Source organism: Canis lupus, chromosome 6, assembly GCF_003254725.2.
Source record: "Canis lupus dingo isolate Sandy chromosome 6, ASM325472v2, whole genome shotgun sequence".
Classification (NCBI taxonomy): domain Eukaryota; kingdom Metazoa; phylum Chordata; class Mammalia; order Carnivora; family Canidae; genus Canis; species Canis lupus.
The window spans coordinates 47520203-47542138 of NC_064248.1; the positions used below are offsets into that span (position 1 = coordinate 47520203).

Sequence of the window (21936 nt, forward strand, 5' to 3'; positions counted from 1 at the left end):
GCACAGTTATCAGAGACCTACATCCCTCCCATATATCTGCTTTCAATTTCCACTGCTGTCAGAGCATTGGTCAGATCCATTACAGGCTTCAGCAAGAAGGGTGAGGGGACAAAGGGCATATTCCAGCTAGCTATATCCCTTTTGTAAGGAGCATGACTTGAAGTTCCACCCAACAATTTCTATTCATATCTGAAAAAGAAGGTAATCCTGTGGCTATGCATAGATAGATGCAAGGACATTAGAAAAGCAGTCTTTTGGCTGGGTGTAAATGAAGAGCATTTAATAAACAGGAAGGAAGAAAGATAAGCAGTTCTGCTGCATGATTTCTATTTGCTCTTCCAAACTACTTCATATCATTGTCTACTCTGTTTTTCCCTTAGGAGGTTAACTTATACAAACTGCATCATCAGTAGACTGTTACCCTCTGGCTGCCAATTAGATTTAGCCAAGAGGACAAAGAAAATTGAAGAAGTAGTAAGTGTTGTGGATATTTATTCTCCATGCTTCTCTCCTGCCAGCCTACGATTATTTGGCAGCTGCATTAAACTTCTTAAGACCAATCGCTTCTACAAGGGAATCTTTTTACTACAGTTATAACTGCCCTTGGACCTAGAAGTGGGGACAGTTCTTTGATTTGTTAGTCTGAAGTACTCTACCATTCTTAACTCTGCCCAAACATTTATGAATAGACCTGTATTGGTTTGCTCAGGCTGCCATAACAAGTACCAGAGACTGGATGTCTTAAACAACACAGGTCTATTTTCCTTACAATTCCAAAGGCTAGAACTGTGAGGTCAAGGTGTTGGCAGGATTTCTGTATTCTGATGGCTCTCTCTTTGGTTTGTAGATGGGCATCTTCTCCCTGTATCGTCTCATGGTCTTCCCTCTCTACCCATCCACCAGCATCCATATTTCCTCCTCTTATAAGGACACCAGTTATATTGCTTTAGGGCCCACCCTTATGACCTCTTGTTAATTTTATTACCTCTTTAAGTACCCAATCCACAAATACATACACATTCTGAGATACTAGGGCTTGAATATAGAAATATCTGGGCAGGGAGAGATACACAATAACAGCTTATAACAAGTCACTTCAATAACATTTCTTCAAATACTCCTTGGGAGTCCATTTGTCCTTGCTGGGAGGCTAGCAATCTCTGTATTAGTCTCCATAGTGCTTATGGCAATGTTTCTCAAACTTTAATGTTTGCACATTACTTGGACATCCTGATAAAATGCATTTGGATGCAGTAAGGATCCTGCATACTTCGAATGATATCATATAATATACCACATCTTGAGTTGCAGAGCGCGCTCTCTCTCTCTCTTTATATACATAAATATTTATATACATAAATGGAGAGAGTGTATGTATATGTATACATACACACACACACACACACACACACACGCACACTTTTTAAAAAATTCCCCCGTTGCTGGCATGAATAATCATTCCACTCAGTTGGTCTCACCTTGGACTTATTGAGGCTAATTGATGTTCTGTTCTGTTTTGTTTTTTTTCTGGGTTCCCGCTAAACATCTTGACATGAGGATTCATACATCTTTACTTAATAGAACAGTGTGGCCTAACTTACTGGAAGTGTGAGTTCTGGTTTTCAGTGCAGTTCAATATAACATAGATAATGTTTATTGTAACTTGTTTATTAATGTCTCCCCAGAGTAACGTTAATGAACTTTTACTTTAATTCTTCAAAGTTGTTTCAACTAGAATACATTCTAAGTGACATTATAAAATAAAGATTAAACATAAAATAAAACATTATAAAATCTTTGTAAATTAAATACATTGACATTTCCTGGGCTCTTCTTCTTTTATAATAGCTCATTAGCACAAAAATAAAATTATTTTAATTTAGACTTAGGAATTACTATCAGTCACTCTTCTGGGAGGTAGACATTACTGGTTTTCTTAGGAAGTTAACATTTTTAATCCTAAATAATAATGGAGAAGAGGGATGCTGCTGCCAGCATTACGTTAAATACATAATGGCAGGCTTTTAATAACCATTACCTTATAAAACTAATAAATACTAACATGTTAATTGAATAAATGGATGGATAAATAAGGGACTGATTGGTGGAGTAAGTTAGTATGATATATTTACAAGGTATCTCAAAATAAAGATGAACATGTACTTTGTGAAACATCTAGTTGCATTGTCAAAGGTATTAAAAGTTTTTCTGGGGAGTTTATATTCAATAGTATAGAAAATGAAGTCATTAAAGTTTTAGGTTTTAGACACATGCTTCCTGACTGAGCCTCTTTCCTCAGGTCACATGAGCTTGTATTAAAATATGGGTAGCAAAACAGTAAAAATATAGTAAAGCTAGCTTCAGTTATACCAGCAGAATGCAGAAACAGCAGCCCGTATTCCTCAGTTGAAGGAAACTCATGTGTTTATGCACGCTCCTGAGAGTCAGCAGCAGAGCATCTGCCAATCTTCTCTGTTATTTGTTTTCTTTAGACTCCGGATAGCAACTTCTGCTTCTTGTCACAAGCTTGATACGTTCTATATTGGCATCATCTCAAATTTTTACTGTCACCATTTTGAAGTGAAGGAATAGCCCTATTACCAGACAAGTCAGAGCTGCCTTAGGCTCTGAGTGAATGAAGATACCTCTGGTGTAAGAAAAACACGAGGAAAATAAGAAGATGAATCCGGGGGTAAGATCACTATACAAATATACACTGTCACATTCTTCTTCACACTAGCCAGGGGTAAGTCACAAATTATCATCTGAAAAAAAAAATCAGCTACATTAATCAGATTATATTCAACCATAAAACTTGCCATTTGTTGTATATAGGAGTATTTTTCAGGCGCTGGAAACTACTGAGAAAAATGTGCCCCTCAAGAGTTTCTCAGAATATGGCAACATGGAATGTGACTAGCATTATTGCCTGTCCCATAGACATTATTGAATGTATTGAATATGTATTGATTTATATAATCGGTTTGCCAAAACACAAAGTAGCTACAACATATTTGTTATAGTTCCTCAGTGTAGGCTAAATAGATATTTGTATAGCTATATAAAACTAACAAAGAAAAGAACATCTAGATTCTGAATCTTTAGTGACCTGACTTATCCGAAGTTTAAAATTTAGAAGATCTAGAGAAATAAGCCTATTGCATTTCTTTCAGTAAAATGTGTTTACTATCCCATTATTATGGGCTGAGGATATGGTTTCATAATTGCCTATAATTTCCCTGATGAGAGAAGCAGCTATTTTGAATCACTAGTCTTGGGTGGCAAAAAAATGTACTTCAAAAACAAAGTGGTAGAGTTCTCTAATTGTGAGAGGAAAGACCTGTCAATTTGGGATCTTTTTTAAGTTTATATCACTTACATACCACATTAACTCAGGGTTCACTTACTGTGAAAGACAGTAACCTCTTAGGTACTGAGGAAGAATAGGAATATGAAGAGGCTGTATCTACAGCTCATAAAATAAGGTAAAGATTTGGTAGACACAATAAGCAGTTTTATTCGTCTAAACCCAAAAGTTTGTTTCAAATTAGGTTGCATGGAGTCTATAAAATTATTGTATACACATTAGAAATTGTACTCAATCCTCTAAGTAGGTTATATTAAAAGAGAGAAAGTGAGCCCCACGACTCCAGGAAACTGTTTTCTAATAATTACAGTGACCCAAAAGGAAGTGGTTCATGCCACCAACAATAGGTAATCAATTGTTCTACAGAATTAAGTTTAGACAGTCCATGGAAAACATTTGAATTCTTTCAATACAATTAGGAAGGGATATATCTTTCAATTTATTTTTGTTTGTAATATACTGATGTTTGCCCATATGTTCAGCTACTTAAAAAATAAATAAATGTTTCCATATCCCACTAGAATTTCAGAGCTCCCTAGGGTATCTATTGAGTGAAAACATTTGAAGGTGTAACATTCAGTGAATGAAAACATTCAGGGTAGCACTTAAATAGTTTTAAGAAGGTGTAAACATTACTCACAAGTTCTCTAAAGAAGTACAGACCTTTACAAACTAATATTACGGGTTTGGTAAATGGACAATGTCTTTGAGGGGCACATACTCTAAGTCAAGCCTATTGATGTCCATTTAATTAATTTGGATATTCAAACATAAAACTGGTTTCTTAACTACCGCTTATCCCTAGAGAATTATGGTGGAAGGATTTGCTAAGGGTTAGAGCACAAAGTTACTCCCACTGCTTAATAGAAAAGGGGCTAAATCACAGCGAAATAATTGTAACAGGTGGTATGAAAGTAATGTAATCATAAAGTAAATCCAAAGACAAATCTGTTTACAAATGGATATGAAATTACTGAAATCGATAATATTCTGAGAAAGTTCATAAGAAAAATTAGGGGCATTCTTTAAAACAAAAGATTATATTGAAATAAAATTATGTAAAAATAATAGAAATGTTGAGAATCTTCATTTTAAATGTTGATCTTCATGGAGTGATACTATCTTTAGTTCAAGTATACTCCTAGAGCCTAATCATGAATTATAATGAATTAGTTACAAAGAATTTTGGAATCTATTCCTTGTTTGGAAAAAAAAGGATCAATATTCATTACGAAAAAAAGTAAAAGTAATTGTTTCTAAAAGGCAGTATTATTTCATACATTTTTTATTTCTTCAAACAAGAGTGACTGAAATAAAAAATATAATTGTGTCTCTTCATCATGGAAATGGCTTTAAGAGAAAACCAATCAGATGGATATTATGGCTTCCCATTTGGAACCAGTAAATAGTTACCACCTGATAAATAGACAGCCAATAGTCTGTCAAGAGTGTTTAGGTATATTGTATAATACAACATGCCTGTTCACCAGGGGGAAAACTAGGAAATAACTTGCCTGAACTTCTAGATTTCATCACACGACAGGTGCAAGAGCACCACCCATGCCTCTGAAAACATTGCACCATGCACCCTTGAAAAAACTTTGGCTCCTTCATCATGAGCAATCGTCTTCCAGCAGTCAAGCCTGCCTGTGTACATGATGTCAGTCCTTTGCCCTCTACCTGCATCATCATACCACCCCGGGAAGTCAGCCCAGCAATCACTGTGGTGGATTGTGCCATCGTTCAGTTGATGAAGATGTGAGTACTCTTGGGATCTGGAAACATGCCCTTTAGATACCAAGGTAGGCAGCTGGGTAGATGATAATACCCTGCACAGATTAAAGCCAGTTCAGGCCCTTAATCCTATTGGATTTGTAGATCTTAACCAGGTGGTCACCAAGCTGAATTTCCTTTCAGTTCCAGCTTTGCTGACATCAGCTGCTAGATGGGTACGGGCAAAATCAAGAGGATACACAAAACACAACGCTCTGCCCCCAGTGGCACCACCTGGTGCTAAATTCCCTGTAAAATAGTGACCAAACTAGGTTCTCCTGTCCACACAACCCAGGAAGACCTTTGAAGGCAAAACTGAAAGACTGAGTGAGGAAGTATCTGATGACATTGGCCAAGTTACCACACCAGAAGAACAGGACTCCCTGGTCCTTGGGGAATCTGAACCACACAGTCTATAAGGCCCTCATACTGCTTCTCTGTGTGATTTGCCTGCTGGCAGGCTGCACTTGCAGCAGCGGCTTGACCTGCTTGATGGGCACTACAAAGGCCCTGGAGGTGGCCACCGCCACTCCACCTGCCAGACAGTCCTTGACTAATGAAGGACACTAATGAAGGACACGCCATCTGTCATGTTGAAAAGAGAGGCAGGAGACCATGGGACTGTGGTAGGAACTGGCTGGGACTTTAGGAGGTATATTTTAATATTTAGGGAGTCATTGTCGACTCCATAGAGCAAATTAACATGCTTTTGTTAGCTTGCAATTTTTAAAAGCTTTAAAAAGCATTATTGACAAAGAAATCATTGACAAAATGAATTACATGTATTTAAAGCTCTAGGAGCCCTTTTTAAAATAATCTTTGTGACTATCTGTATAGACAATCATGTATTTTACTTCTCTTTGTCTATACTATATGGCCTTTATTTTCCTTTTTCTTTTTGCCTTATTGCAAATATTTCTTACTAGCACATCAACATAATGTAGAATATGAGGAGGGAAAGGAGGCATCCTTGCCTTATTCCTGATCTTTTTTTTTTAAGCTTTCATTTATTTATTCATGAGAGACACACACACAGAGAGAGAGAGAGGCAGAGACACAGGCAGAGGGAGAAGCAGGCTCCATGCAGGGAGCCCGATGTGGGACTCGATCCTGGATCCCAGGAAGGATCACACACTGAGCCAAAGGCAGACGCTCAACAGCTGAGCCACCCAGGCATCCCAGTCTTATTCCTGATCTTAGACAGAAAGTAGACTCGTATCTAATATAATGTTAGCTGTAGGATTTGTGGATATTCTTTACTGGATTAAGAAAGTATCCTGCTTCTAGTTTGTGGAATTTTTTTTTTTTTTTTTAATCAGGGACAGATGTATGATTTTGCCAAATGATTTGATTCTTCATTTGTTGATAAAATGTTTTTTTTTCTTATTTAGTAAGTCTATTAATATGATAAAATACATTTTTTTTTCAATATTGAACAAGCCTTGCATTCCTGGGACGAGCGTCACTTGGCTGTGATATAGGGCTGGGTTTGGGTTATCTTCAGTGCATCAAGCCTACAAATTCCTCTAGTAATACCTTTTGTTTGTCTTTCTACTTAGTTGTGAATTGTCCTTTGCACTTCTTCCTAGAGAAAGCCTGTGTCTTGGAGTTCTCCCAGATGTCTTCCACTATTAGTTTTACTAGTTGTATATTAGCTTGTTGGTAGGGTATTGGGTGGGGTGTTTGATGCTCTGACCAGCCTCAGTCTTAAGCAGACACCATGAGCCTTGACCTCAGCCATGTGCCCTTTGTACGTATACTGTCTCTTCTCCAGATACAAAACTAGAGCTAGTGCATTCCCTAGCTCCTTCTCCAAGTAGAACCTTTTTAAAAAATTCTTTGTTTTCATCCTTAACTTCAGTACTTTTCCACTAGTGCTGTTAGTTTATAATTTTGAGGCCCTAACTCCTACAGATTAAGGATTTTGCTCCTTAGATGAGATAGGGGATGCATCTGGGATGGGGAAGGGTGGCAGCCACCCATTTCCACCTTGGGTTGCAATGAATTTCCACCTCTGCACCTAATCTACAAATTTAATTGTTTTCTACCCGAAAGATCTGCAAAAAAACAAAAACAAAAAAATATTTTATTTCATAAGAGAGAGAGAGAAAGAGGAGTCTGGATGGAGTTCTGGCAGTGGTTATCATTCTTCAACCCCAGGAAGAACCATGAAGGAAGTTCTTCTGTTTTTGTTTTGTTTTGTTTTGTTTTGTTTTGCATTATTCAGATTTCTCCCTGATATTCCCTGAGAACCTCGTGGGGCTCCAAGAGAAAATGCTCTGCAAAAGGGACACGACTATCTTATGTCTGTGGCCCTCAGGGGCTTTATAGTCTAACATTAAGCCTACTCAGCCTTTTGCAATTAATTAAAAATGTCTAGCTTAATATTTTCACTGACTTATATGGCATTTGGTGGCATCTAACTCAAGTAAACAAATGGCTGTGTCCTGTTTCTCCCTGCTTGTGCTGCTTTTTCTCCAGATTTTGGATGAACTTCTTTCCTTGCCATTCCAGTTCTCTCCAGAGTTCAAGAAAAATCTAATTTGCAGTATGTTCAGCTTTTTTTCTCTTGTCATAAGGGTGACAATGACATTCTAGCTCTCTATATATCTGAGCTAAACCCAGAAGTCTCATGTAATGAGATTTGGCTACTAAATTTACAAATGATGCTGTTCTGAGACATCTAATATGCTGTCTGCATTAATATATTGTCCAAAGAGGTTGAAGTAATGGAGAACAAAATTTCTGTGTTTTTTTTCATTGTATACCCATGCCTAGAACTTAGAAAAGTGGTTAATTCAAATTAACCCTATTATATTTTCTGTTATGTATAGCATGTATGCACTAGAAAAATTCAAGAAATGCAAAAGAATACAAAAGACAAGTTAAAAGATTAACTCATCAAAATCAGCATAGAATGATTTCTTTTGCCTGAATAGGAGACATTTAAACATGACCATATCAGTACACAAAAAAAGATTTAGATGATAAAATTTGAAAATATTGGTGAGAGAATAGATCATTACTGGAGCATGTGCTCCAAGGCAACAAGAAGAGGTATCATATAAATTTAAGGCATTGGGATTAGCCTTAGATGGGAGGAAGACTATTACCTTTTCACTAAGTTAGGATGAAGAGAGAATAAAGAAAGAAAAGTGGAGGACGGAAAATAGAAGATCAATTAGCTAGAGATGGCAATCACTTTTCAGAAGACAGCAGAGAAAAAGACAGGATTCCTACCATGATTTTTCCATGAAAGAGGAGCCAAGATCATCTAAGATCAGAAAGTGTAGTGTAATAGGACGTTGGCAGATCGATCTATTCAGGAGAAAAGCAAGATGGAGAAAAATACATAAGGAGAAATGATTGACTTGCCTCATGCAGGAAAGAATGTAAGTAGCACTGAAGGAGTTGTGGAAAGATTGGCAACTGTCAAATTGTAGCAGTTTTGTAATTTTATTTTTGAATTAAAGTGTTTGGTAATCAGAGAGCAAAAACCAAGAACTCAGGTTATTGGTTTGAATTGAGTTGGATTCAATTGGTTTGAGTTAGAAGGGAACCATTGGAAAGACAGTAGTTATAAAGGTAATAAGGCAAAATAATATTCCCAATTATAAGGCAAAACCTGTGATTCTAATATATGCTACAAAAATAAAGAGGCTTATATTCTGGTTGCCATTTGCTGTGTAACAAACCATCTAAAATTCAGTGGTATAAAACAATAATTTATTATGGTTGCAAATTCTGTGAGTCAGGAATTTAGAGATGGCAGGGGAGAGTAGATAATCTTTGGTTCATGTCTGGGGCTTCTGCTGGGAAGACTTGACCATGTCGGGATGGTGGGGCGGGAAGGCATTGAGCATCATTCTCTTGCTCTATGTAATATCCAGGCATCTTTACATGGTCTTTCTGTGAGACTTCTCTGGCATGATAATCTCAATCTAGAAAGACTTTTTTCATGAAGCTCCAAGAGTGAATGTTCCCATAAAAAAAGCAGAGGCTGCATGGTCACTTAATGACTTCATTTAGGACATGACATTGTGTCACTTCAGAAATACTCTATTGACTGAAGCAGTCACAAGCCCACCAAGATACAAAGGGAATGGAGTTTAAGCACAGCACCCACAGAGAGGCACCAAACAATAGTCGTATTCTAAAATTGTCACAGCTGGACAAATATTGTTAATACTCAATGGAATGCTTAGTATATGCCAGGCCCTGTTCTTGGCATTTTTCATATATTAACTTATCTAATCCTCCCAATACTTTATGAGGGTGAAATTATCATGACCCCCAATTTGTGATATGGAGTTTATGTAATTTGACTATAATCACTGCTGGGGAAGCAGCTATTGCATACCTGTTGCCCTTCACTGGGCTTGCCCCATCAGTGCCCTGGCCCTGGAATATTCCCCAATATGGAAGCCATGTCCTGAACTATATCATTGGTCCATATTCTTATTCTTATTAAGAGAAAACATTCTGTTCTGGATACTCAGTGAGCTTCCTTGTATAACTTAAGAGTATCATATGTCACCTGTCCAGTGCCCTAGATGGAAAGAAATGGAATCTTCCCCTACAGCATGAGAAGGGTGTGTGCATTGGGAGAGACCTACCAGCCGTGGTAGATCAGCACACACCAGCAAATACCAATCTCATTCTGTTGTGTCTCTTCTGCTTTCTGTGAGTAAAATATCTCAACCAATGCTTTGTGTGTTGAGTCCTCCTCTGGGACTCTGAACAAATAGAAGATGCAGTGAGCCAGTGTGCAAGCTCCTACTTCTGGTGGCTGGCTGTTCTCCATGAGGTAGGAATCCTCACTTGAGATTGGTAGCTGGATATTCACACTTGACGATCACATCATCAGTGACCTCTCTAAGATTAACCTAGCCAGGCAGGCTGGTCTCAGAGTTTTGGCCTGAACCAGTATAATATGTCACCTTTAAAGCAGATAGAAAATGATAATAACAGTTCGAAATAAGCCTTCATACATTCATGTATCTCAAGAGAACAGGAAGTCTTTTCTTGCTCTAAACATCTCTTAACCAAAGTGGTTTTCTCAGAAACCCTTGCCAGTTCTCTATGAACAATTCTTGTTCACTAAATTGCTATAGCTTCATGATCTACATCATGGTACAGACCAATAATAAGAGAATAACATTTCTAAATGAAATAAAATATTATTATAAGCCAATCTGTGTATTTGTCTAAATAAAACTTGTATACCAATTCATCCTTGAAGTTAAAGGTGAAGGCTAATAATCTGTTTAAGAAAGAAAATAAACTAAAATATGTGGCTAGAAATTAGAGCACCAAGAGATACTTGGGTGGCTCAGTCAGTTAAGCAGCTGACTCTTGATTTTGCCTCAGGTCAGGGTCTCAGGGTCTTGAGATAGGGCCCCAGGTGGAGATTCATGCTCAGTGGGGAGTCTGCTTGAGATTCTGTCTCTCCCTCTGCCCCTCCCCATTGCTCTCACTTTAAATGAATGAATGAATGAATGAATAAATGAATGAATGAATGAATGAATAAATAAATAAATAAATAAATAAATAAATAAATAACATCTTAAAGAAAAAAGAAATTAGAGCACCAAGAAGAAATCAGGGGCAACAGGGCATAAACTTTGGTTTATGAGAGCATAAACATCTATGTCTGAGTTTGAATTCTTACTCAGATATTTAATGAGCTGAATGATTTGGAGTTAATTATGTAACATTTAAGGCCAAGTTTTCTCATCTCCAACAGGGGAATATACTTACCCAAATGGGTATTTTAAAGGATTAATATAAAGTAGATATAAAAATACCAGCAGTAAACACTTAACTTCATGGATTAGACATTGAATAAGTTATAGTAACAAGACTTTCAAAGGTTGACAGGTAGGTCATCCAGAGAGACAGAGACATTGTGTAACAATTCAATAGAAAATATCAGATCAATACAATGAGACAAAGTGCAGTGATTCAACCTAGTTTACGAAATACTGCAATGTCTTATTACAGGCCAGGAAAAAAAAGGGCCCGAGACATTCTGAATTGTAAAAACTTGTAAATTCTTGGGAGTAAGAGATTGGTAATTGGAACCATGACAGCATGTATAGATATAATTGTATATAAACTAGAAACATATGTAGCTTTGCACATTTTTAGTAATAATAATAGTTAATATCTATATATATTACTGTGTCCATGTGCTTTTTAAGGATTTTACTTACACTACTAACCCATTTAAACTCCTCTCTCCTAAATACAAACTGATGAGGTAAAGATAAACACAATCCCTATTTTACAGCCAAACAACGTGAGGCACTTGTTCAAGGTCAAACAATAAAAAATGATTGGGGACACCTGGCGGCTCAGTTGGTTGCATCACTGACCTTGATTTTGACTCAGGTCATGATCTCAGGGCAGTGAGATTGAGCCTCTTGTCAGGCTCCACACTCAGCAGGTCATCTGCTTAAGATTCTCACTCTCCCTCCCCTCTGGGCTTCCTCCTTCCCTCTCTAAAAAATAACAATAACAACAGCAGCAGCAGCAGCAGCAACAATAATAAATGATTGACCCTTGTATTTGAAACCAGAGACTATAACTTTTTCCCAGTTTCTTAATCACATCACCATTTCACCTCTGAAAAAATTTTTAGTGATAGGTGTCTCTAAACTTGGTTCATATTAACTTTAGTCTCATGTAACTGCAATGATACAATAACTGCAATGATACAATAAATGGCCAATCTCCTTCCTTAGCACTGATGGAAACATCCTAATTAATTAATTATTATTATTATTATTTCTAATTAATTAATTATATCCATACTTCCTTTTTCAGTCATCCTTAGCAGTGAGCAAAAACTTCTGTCATTATATCAACCGTCACTGATTCTCTTTAAAATACCCACTCTTCCTAACAATTCCACTTTAGTAATAGAATAACTATGAGAAAATCCTTAAAAAAGCATAGATTCCCATATTATATTACTTGAATCCTCAACTTCCTTACCTTTCATGATATTTTCCTTAAATATTTTCACTTCATATTCATCCTGCAATCTCCTTCCTTAATAATGGGAGCAGGATAGCGAGCTCCCATTTAAATCATGTAGATGGGCACCTGAGTGGCTCAGTGGTTTAGTCTTTGCATTTGGCTTGGGTCATGATCCTGGGATCCTGGGATCAAGTCCTGCATCAGGTTCCCAGCAGTGGGCCTGCTTCTCCCCTTGCCTATATCTCTGCTTCTCTTTCTGTGTCTCTCATGAATGAATAAATAAAATCTTTAAAAAAAAATATCATGTAGAAATACTTAAGGAAAGTTGAATGTCCCACCAGAGTTAAAGTATTTCTATAGAGTTGAGAATGCCAAAAATTCATATTTTATTTATCCATTCATGCCTTAGGATATGCTAAATACTAGGTTAAAAAGCAAATTCATTAATTAGAAAGGTAGCACACATTAAATCATTTTCATCTATTAGTGGTTTATTATGATTTGGGATATGTAATTAGCAGGCCAGTAACCTAATGAGGCTTTGAAAATATGAAACAAATTAGTAGTGACTTTTAGCAGTGAGAAATTAGCAGGGCAAGGTGCAGGGTATTAGCTTCATTTGAAATGTAGAGGCTTCAGGCTTCAGTAACAGAATATTGGTAAACAGGGAATATGGGGTTTCTGGTTGTCTTCAATTAGGGGTTCTGTAATTGGTCCACACTAGAACCACCTGGAGACCTCCCCCCCCCCCCCCCCCCCCCCCCCCCCCCGCCCCGGGGAACTTTTAAACCATACAGAGGTGTGCCCTTCTTCTGGACCAGATATTGATTGAATCCATTTCAGTTGGGCCAAACAGCCTTATGTGTTGAAGTCTTTCCTGGTAGGTTGTAATATGCAGCCAGAGCTGGGAATCCCTCCCTTAGCTGGAGATTTGCTATAAGGGGCCCATCAAGGGCAGCCTGGGTGGCTCAGCAGTTTAGCACTGCCTTCAGCCCAGGGCCTGATCCTGGAGACCTGGGATCCAGTCCCACATCAGGCTCCCTGCATGGAGCCTGCTTCTCTCTCTGCTTCACTCTCTCTCTCTCTCTGTGTCTCTCATGAATAAATGAAATCTTTTTTTTTTAATTTTTTAAATTTATTTATGATAGTCACAGAGAGAGAGAGAGAGGCAGAGACACAGGCAGAGGGAGAAGCAGGCTCCATGCACCGGGAGCCCGACGTGGGATTCGATCCCGGGTCCCCAGGATCGCGCCCCGGGCCAAAGGCAGGCGCCAAACCACCGCGCCACCCAGGGATCCCAAGTAAAATCTTTAAATAAATAAATAAAAGGGGTCAGTCAAAAAGGTCTAAATATATTTACTTTGCATTTTCATCCAAGATCTGCCCTAGGTGGGGAAGATCACTACAATTTCTTTCCCTTGAAGTGTCTTGTGCTATTCCTTTTTGCATCTACTTGGCTGAGACAAACAGCATGTTGTACTCCAATAGTTAAAACTGGTTAACTTGGTAAGTTCTATTTAGGCCAAATAATTGTTTTTTAAAACTCATAATTCATAACTTGTAGGTAGTCATTCTGTTAGTAACCATCACATCCTTGATAATTTAATAGTAATGAACATTTTCCCAGCTTACAGTCCTTAATAAGTAATTAGACACATGATGTAGACTGGATATGGTATTGCATTCAGTAAGATAAAGTACAATAAATGCTTTAACAAGTATTTTTAGAATTCTGTATTATGTAGAATTTCGTCTTATCATTTATTTTTTATTTTTAAATGAGAAACCAAAGTATGACAAAGATGGCATATAAAAATATGCCATCTAGAATCATCACAGTGAATTAACATGACTGATGTCATTCTGCCACAAGTAACAAAGAATGCAATACGTACTATATGTCTTAAGTCTCGATGTGAAAATATATGGTGTATATATATGGTTTGAAAATTAGAAAAAGAAAACTTCTTATGTCATAAATTCTCATTACAACCACATATATAAACAGATATGGGAAAATAGGCTGGAAATAAGAAATGTGAAAGGTAAAGATAACAGAGCTTGCTATTCATCTGTTCCTCATCGATATCTTATTTCCTGGCGTCCTTTAAAGATAGAATATTAATGAATTCTAGAATCAATTTATCAAGATCATTTGGCCATAAAGAGTGCTTATTTATCTTAGAAGCCCAGTTTTTCAAATAAGTTTTGGACTCAAGTAAACATAGGCAGTATTTCAGCACAAGAGAGAATCCCATAGCCTGGAAATGTGGCTTTATCTGAACTCCAGAAGTAATGGTCACAGTTCCCCAGTACACAGGGGAACTGTGGCTGTCACTTTTATTTTATCACAAATAACAGTATCAGAACAGCTCCTGTAAGTCTAATCTTAAGGTAGTTTTCACACAGTGGATGTCATTTAGAAGATAACAGAATTAATTTAATATATCTTTTACTAAATCTCCTCCATTTTTCTTTGAAACTTACCTGACCCTAGCTACATGAATTTCAAACATTCTAACCCAGTGCAGTTGGATATAAATGTAATGTGAACTACAGACTTCTAGATTTTCTAGCAGTCCAAACAAGTAAGAAGAAATAAAATTACCTTTAATAATTATCTATTTTAACCATTTAGACAAAATTAATATTTTCAGTATGTAATTAATATAAAAAAAGATTCATGTCATGTGTTATTTTTTTATTTTTCATACTAAGTCTATAAAATCCAGTGTACATTTTACACTTATAGCATGCTATAAATCATACTAGCCAATTTCAGGTGCTCAATAGCCTCGTGTGACTAGTAGCTACTTTATTGTTCCGTGCTGCTCTCACTTCCTTAGTAGTGCATAATGTAACCTGAACACAGAAAATCATAAAAGTGAGTTTGCAAATCTTATTACTAATACAGTAATAATTTAATCCTATTTTCTTCAGAGCACTTGATTAAAAAAGAAATTTTAAGATTTTATTTATGTATTTTCATGAAAGGCACATACACAAAGAGAGAGAGGCAGAGACACAGGGAGAGGGAGAAGCAGGCTCCATGCAGGGAGCCCGACGTAGGACTCAATCCCGGGTCTCCAGGATCATGGCCTGGGCTGAAGGCAGTGCTAAACCGCTGAGCCACCCGGGCTACCCTCAATTAAAATTTTTATGTGTGAATCTCTTTAGATTAATATAACTCTTGTTATCTTGAAATACTTGGGCATAGATAGCTCAAATAAAAAATACGAATATAAAGAGGTAGATATATAGATAAAAAAATAGCCATTGGAGAGCAATCAACCAACAGATGATATAAAATACACATTTGCAAACAACTTCTAAGTTGACTTTTAACCTAATTTGTACAGTGCCCAGAAGAGCAATATGGAATATATGTGTTCTAATGATGAGAATGATGATTATGGTGACTGATTGTAATTTTGTAAACGGCGAATTAATGTGTCCTCAATGAGAGGACATTCTGATTCTCTGTATTTCATAATAAGTAGTTCTGCCCAACACGTCAACATCTAGTCATATACTGTTATGTGTTGTAACCACTTTAAGATTTAATGATAATACCATTAATGAGAACATTTCTCATTTTCATGTGTATTCCCTCACCCATGGAATGCTATTCACACCTAAACAACTGGGATAATGTCTTTCAGAGTGCTGTATCTGTAGAATATTGAACAACTACGGACCTACAGTACACCTATAATTTTTCCTTAAGGGTATTTCATTATATCTTATTTCCCTTTTAGTCTGCACACAGAACTGAATCGTTGATGGAATGGTGAGATCCTCTCGCAGGAGAACAAAAATAATTTACAGTTCAGCCGCAGGCCTACAGAATAAAATCAGATATCCTAGATAAAAGATGTAACCAAGGGCAATGCTGTAACAACCATTTAAATATGTTTTGTTCTAATACTTCTGGAGAAGCTATAAGCATATTTTGTTGAAAGCAAATTTGTTGAGATCCCAAAAGTAATGTAATTTTTGCAGACATACCTGGGAGAAAAAAATGACTAATTTTTGAAAGGTAATTCATTGTATTTAACTCAGAGATGGGAAACTATTCCATCACTTTGTGTGTGAACTCTCTTACTTTAAGATATTTATATTAATATAACTCCATATATATATAATATATATATCCATATGTTTACTCATTACTTAAAGCTTTCAGAATTATATTTCTCCTGTTTGTAATAGTAATAATACTATTAAAACACATCAACCAGTATTTTCTAATCACTATTAGAAAGTATGTTCTTATTGACAATAATTATAAATAACACTTTTAACTCTAAATTACAGCCCTAGTCAGGGTAATATTTACTGAATGTAGATGCACAGCTTCTCCCACTAAATGCCAAGTGTATGCTTAGAGTTGTAATAAAATAAATAACAGAATAAAATTTGTGCCCTCAGGAGGTTAAGAGACAAACACATGCAAAGATCATTTTAATAAAATTCATAAAAACAACTACCATTTTTGAGTCCTTACTACCTAACAGACACTAAGTATTATACAGATTATATATGTTAAATTCACTAAGAATACCAGGGAGTAGGTGATTAATTTTAGCCCCCTTTTAGGAAATGCTGTACTGATATGAAAAATGAGTTGAATCTTAAATGATGATATTTCCTGGAAGGCAGGAGGGATTGGTCACTCCAAAAACCTTTGCTTAAAGACACAGAAGCTTGCTTAGGATTGAGAATGTGTTTAAAGTGGCTAAAGGATGTGGGGTACAAGAACAGAATTTTGATGGCAATAATGGATGGACAGGAGAGTTGGATAAAAAGCTACTGCAATCACTCAGATGGGAAAGAAAATTACCATATAGTAGACTGAACCAGTGTTGATAAGAATGAAAGAGAGTGTGTAAGAGAAGATCAAGAAAAGGTATGTGAAATGATAAAATGGGTTTAATATTGCTTGTGTTAAATGTGAGATCGCTTCAAGATATCCCCTTGAAGATGGATAGAAGCCAGCTAGAAATAGAGGTTTGCATATTATGGGGAGATGGGATTTGGAGATCGGATCTAGGGGTCATCAGCACACAGGACTGATTGAAATAGTTCAGAGGTATAATGGGCAGTGCATCTTGTAAGATGTCCAAATTAGTATTCACAAGTTTATAACCAGGTTACAGAAAAGATCAGTATAACTTTTGTGTTTTAACTTAAAGAGCTGAAGGCACATTAAGAAATAAGCTATAAAACTATGAGAAGGAGATTCAATATATATATAAGGTAACTGTATAGACATTACCAACCTATAAAGTAGGTTTTATGTAAATAGTAATGTCTTCTGGAATATCTAAAATAAGTTTTAAGTGACAAAATTCTCAATTGTTTCATAGGAAAATTTTAAGAAATATACTTACTACATAAATAAGGCACACCTAAAATCTAAGAAATACGTCTTTGTAAAGTATATAATCTTCCAATTATGGCTACACAAAACAAAACAGTAACAAGGTGGCCTTCCAAATACTTTTTCTATGATAGAAATGTAGGCCTCTCTCCATCTGCTTCCCCTCTGGTAAATTATAATTGAATATCTCCTGAAAATGCAGTTGTGCAATACGGTCCTGATGCTTGCCATGAGTCTAATAATACATTGTGAGGGAGGAAAACTTTTTGTTTCTTCCCTTCTAGGTTATTTGGCTGGTCTATTAATTAAATTGACATAAAACAGATTAACAGGAGAAAAACAAATTTAATCTCTTATGTATAGGAGCCCCTAAAAATATGAGACTGAAAAAAATGACCAAAGCAGGCAGCTTTTATACCTTTTGGACAAAGAAACGATAAATTTGTGAAGAATGAACAAGATAAAGAAGTGTGGGTTTGGGGTAGTAAATTAGTGAGAAAGTAACAAGCTTTGTTTATACAATCTTCTAGGCCTTAAATTTCCTCTCTCTGGTGATGAGGATGCTTTCTACCTTTCTGGTACAGGGAGGGTACCTTTCACATGAAAGATTTATTTCCTGCTTTCGGAGGGACATAGTGGGGGTCAGAGTGTCCTTCTTGCATTTGCTGTTTCTTAAGTAACTTTAATTCAAAATAATCAATATGTCAAAGTGGTATATTTTGCTTCCCTTCAATACATAATTCCAGCAGTTTCTAGTTTCTACAAAGTTATATATTTTTTATGTTTTGTTTTGTTTTGTTTTGTTTTTCCCTAAGGTAAACTCTCCATTCTGGAGTTTGTGCAGGAACGTGGTTTATCATAAAGTCGGGAGAAAGTTTAAAATTAATTGTTGTATCTACTCACCTCCCAAACTATTGTAAACATAGGCATTTTACTAAAGGTCTCTTGCTGCTTTCTTTTGACTTGGTGGAAATATGATTTATAACCCAGAATACCATGCATAATTATAATAAAAAGTTGTGATATTTTTATTTATAATAAGAACTATATTCAGTCTTCCACTGTTGCTGGCACAGAGCTCCTAAAACTCTTGGAATTTCCTGTGATAGGAGAGATAAAAGGGTCCTTTTTTATGTTAATGAGGTGACTTCTGGGAAGCCCTTAGGTCACCTAAGGATGAGTTGCCCTTGGAACCAATCCTGTGATGAGAGGGTTGGAAATTTTTAGGACCCCCTTAACCTCCAGGTAGGGGTAGAAGCTGGAGGTTGACTTAACCACCAATGGTTAATAACTTAGTCATGCCTATGTAATGAAGCTTCCATAAAAACCCACAAGGACAAGGTTTCAGGAGCATCTAGGTTGGTGAACACATGGAAATTTGGAGAGAGCAGTGCACCTGGAGAGCTGGAGAGGAATGGGAGCTCTGCACCCTTTCCCCATGCCTTGCTCTCCGTGTCTCTAAGATCTGGCTGCCCCTGAGTTATATCCTCTTATAATCAACCAGTAATCTAGTAAGTAAAACATGTCTCTTAGTTCTGTAAACTGCTCTAGCAAATTAATGGAACCGGAGGAGAGGGTCTTGGGAACCTCTGATTCACAACCAGTTTGCCAGAAGTGCAGGTAACCAACTGGACTTGTGACTGCTATCTGAAGATGGGGTGGGGACAGCGGGGGATTTGTAGGATGAAACATTTAACCTGTGGAATCCGAGGATCTTTCTGGGTAGGTAGTGTCAGAATTAGTTAAATCCTAGGCTGCCTAGTTGGTGTCTGAGAATTGCTTCTCCAAGTGGGAACCCACCTCCTCCCCACCACATACACAGGGATTGGTACCAGACCTACTTAAAAGACCCTCTGCATTTTAATTTATTTTGCAGAAGTGTTCTTAAATGTAATAATTATGTACCTGAATATGTATTTAGCAGAAACCGGGCAATCCGAAACTACAATTTCATAAACTAGAAATTTATGTATATGTGTATTTTCATATACATAGAAAATTTAAAGCAGTCTAAAGACATGAGAAGGTTTGGGTGGGGAATAGCATACTATAATGAACAGTTCCATGATTTACTCCTTTTGTACTTAATTACTTAGACTTTGGCTCATTAAACGTTGAGTACATGTGGAAATTCTGATGTTCGTGACTTTTCCCAGATTTTTCTTGGCTTCTTGAATTTTATATGTCTCTTAAAAATGTAAAAGAAAAAAATCTGCATAAGCGATAGCAATATGCTAATGAAAATTGTTTCTACTATACTTTCAACATGAAGAAACAAATACTTCAATCTTGAAAATATCACTTAAAACCAAATTCTGATATTAATCTTATGCTAAAATGAATATGACAAACATTATTGAATGTTTTTTATATAGAAGTTAAAATTAGGGATGCCTGAGTGGCTCAGTGGTTGAGCTCAGTGGTTGAGCCTTTGGCTCAGGGCATGATCCTGGATTTCTAGGGTCAAGTCCCACATCAGGCTCCCTGCATGGAGCCTGCTTCTTCCTCTCCCTGTGTCTTTGTCTCTCTCTGTGTGTGTCTTTCGTGAATAAATAAATAAAATCTTTAAAAAAAAGTTAAAATAAAATGCTAGATATTAATTTTCTTCTTGAAAATCACAGACAAATATAATGCAAAATTAAGAATAGCAAGCTATACTTCTAGATACTTATTTCTTACTACTTGTGTGGTGACTTTATTTTTGGCATAACTGGCATGATTTAATGCAAATAGCCTTATTATTGTAGAGCAATGCAGAAACACATCATAAAATGTGGGAAATATTCCACTAAATAAAGAGTAAAATATGCTTTGCTTTATTTTTCTTCCTCTGTGTTCTTTCACCCCGACCTTCTCCTTCAGGAGCTCTCAGAGCTATTTTGTAATTGAAGTCTACATATCTGAGCCCTTTTCAAGAGTTTGAATGTGTTAACAACACACCAAAACAAGCCAAAAAACTCATAAACAAAACAAAACAAAACAAAAAGATAAGTTTCCTATTGGTATTTTTAACCCTTTTATTCTATGGGAATATTATAACATCACCAATCATTACTTTTTGAATGACACGGAGAGATAAGAGTTCTTAATAAGAACCTTTATTAGTGGATCCTTTCAATAAACAACTCTCCTCCATGCAAAATAAACTCACCCAACTGATGCCCCCAAAGGTGTCATATCATTATAGCATCCAGCTCAGATCTTCCCAACCAAATCAGGTATAGTTTATGATACCTCACAATTGTGTAGGTCAGAAATTTGGACAGAGTGTAGCTCGGTGTTTTTTTCTACTCCCTGGCTTGCACAGAGGTCATTTGGTAGAATCAAACATTTAGATAGCCTTGTCTGGAGGGTCTGAAACAGCTTCAATCACTGTTGGAATCTTTGGTGGTAATAGCTGAAAGCCTGGGCTCAGTTGAAACTGTTGAACGGTAGGCTTACCTGAGACCTAGCCAGCAGAGCGGTCTCAAGGTACTCAGAATTGTTATATGTCAGTCTAGAACTCCCAAAGAGAAATTCCAAAAGAGAGGAAGTGGTCCCTTAAACTGGTACAGCATTGCTTCTATTATGTTCTTTTGACAGAAGCAGAGCCCATGCAAGGTTCAAAATGAGTGGCAAATAAAAAAGATATGGTTTGTTAGATACTCAAAAGAATCTTCACTATTGTCAATAAATAGGAAGATGATGGCTGCAGGTCCTTCAAGAGTTGAAGCAATAGGGTTAACTGGAGATGGAGTTTGATGTAGCTGTTACTTCTTTGGAGTTAGGCACATCTGGGCTTGCATTCTGGCTTTGCCATTTGCTAGTTCTCGGAGTTAGCAAAATTACTTAGCATTTCACTCTCCATTTTCTCCTGATGATGGTAAAATCTATTTTACAAGATTAAGCATTAGTCAAAATATTTCCGTGTTAAGTCTTGGCACAGAACTGTGAACATAGCAAGCATTCAGTGTCTTGCAGTTATTATAATTGAACCGTCAGTGGATTGTTAGTAAAAGTCCAGGCATTTCCATGCAGATGTGCAGCATGATAAGAAGAAGGCTTGGTCAAGAACAAGAAAATTCATTTTATCTGGGAATTGATAATGTTAACAATCAAATCTACCCTTATAGTTTACGGTAAAAAGAAGGCTAGAATGTGTTACTCAGTGTAAAATGCTCTATGATTGATACATTTAAGAACTAGTAATATGAAATTTTTAGGCTGTTAAAAATTAAGCTACTCATACAAAGTAAGTCAGTAGAGAAAGACAAATAGCATATGACTTCACCCATATGTGGAATTTAAAAGACAAAACAAATAATCATAGGGAAAAAAAAAAGAGAGAGAAAGAGGCGAACCAATAAATACACTTAAAAAAAAAAAAGACTTATTTGAGAGAGACTAAGAGGAGGAAAGGGGCAGATGGAGAAGGGGAGTAAGATCCTCA

General features: G+C 36.6%; 1 pseudogene; it reads right to left on the reverse strand.

Annotated features, from left to right (window-relative positions):
- Nucleotides 1-4899: 4899 nt before the first annotated feature.
- The window catches only part of LOC112679157 (ADP/ATP translocase 2-like), a 28573-nt pseudogene continuing 11536 nt past the window's right edge, over nucleotides 4900-21936 (reverse strand).